The following is an 830-nucleotide window of genomic DNA, read 5'->3' as shown; positions in this document are numbered from 1 at the left end:
GGGGTCCAAGCACGGCCGGCACATCTCTCAAGCCCAGAGGGCTGGTGGCGGGCTGTGCCCTGGGCCCACGTACCCCGTGGCTGTTGCACCGGGCGGAGCAGTTCCTGGATCTGTACACGTGGAGGTCCTGGCAGAAGCCGTCCCAGCAAACCTGGAGAACAGCGGGGGTCTCCTGAGATGGCCAGTCTAAACTCCTGCTTGAAGCACCCAGTCTCCACCATCAGCCACCATGGGCGGGCAGGCCACAGCCCCCACCCTCCCGACGGCCCGCCTGCAGGTCATCTGCTGGCCAACCTCAGCTGTGAGGAAGGACTGCGCCCAGCCAGCCGTCTGCGGCCACCAGGGCCGGAGGACCCCCCGCCCCGCGCCCACCCCCAGGGCTCGCAGACTGTCTTCAAACCCGTTCACTGACGGGGGGCTTCTCCCACAGCCGCCACGGCCCTGCTGTGGGGCCTGCAAGCTCGCCCTGAGCCCAGCAGCCTGACCGGGAGGCGTGTCCGGCCCACCTGCTGCTCCCCGCACTTGGTGCCCTTGGGCACCGGCTCATACGCCGTGCTGCCGTCCTGGACGATAACCCGGCAAACGCCTGAGGAGATGGTGAGCGTGCAGTATTCACGTTCCGGGGCCTTCTGCCCCCCCTCACAGAAGAGAGTGCCACACTTGTTGACCCTGGGGACAGAGAGACGAGCACGGGGCTGCTCTGCGGGGCTGCCTGCTCCAGGCTCAGCGCGCCAGGAGCTCCGAGGCCCCAGGCGGCCACAGGCATCCACACCTCAGCCCCAGGGGCCCGCCCTCCTACAAGGGCAGCACGCTCGGGCTGAGGGTCCCGC

The 830-nt window shown here is 69.0% G+C and overlaps 1 protein-coding gene across 1 annotated transcript in view; it reads right to left on the bottom strand.

Moving 5' to 3' along the window:
• Nucleotides 1-830, bottom strand: part of LOC104979714 (disintegrin and metalloproteinase domain-containing protein 8-like) — a gene marked incomplete at its 5' end in the record, with an annotated part of 8,301 nt that overhangs the window by 6,023 nt on the left and 1,448 nt on the right. The window lies entirely within an intron of this gene.

Source organism: Bison bison, unplaced genomic scaffold (assembly GCF_000754665.1).
Source record: "Bison bison bison isolate TAMUID 2011002044 unplaced genomic scaffold, Bison_UMD1.0 scf7180017858524, whole genome shotgun sequence".
In the NCBI taxonomy this organism is placed as follows: Eukaryota; Metazoa; Chordata; class Mammalia; order Artiodactyla; family Bovidae; genus Bison; species Bison bison.
The sequence above is the reverse complement of the archived record's forward strand: the minus strand, read 5'-3'. Positions and strand labels throughout refer to the sequence as shown.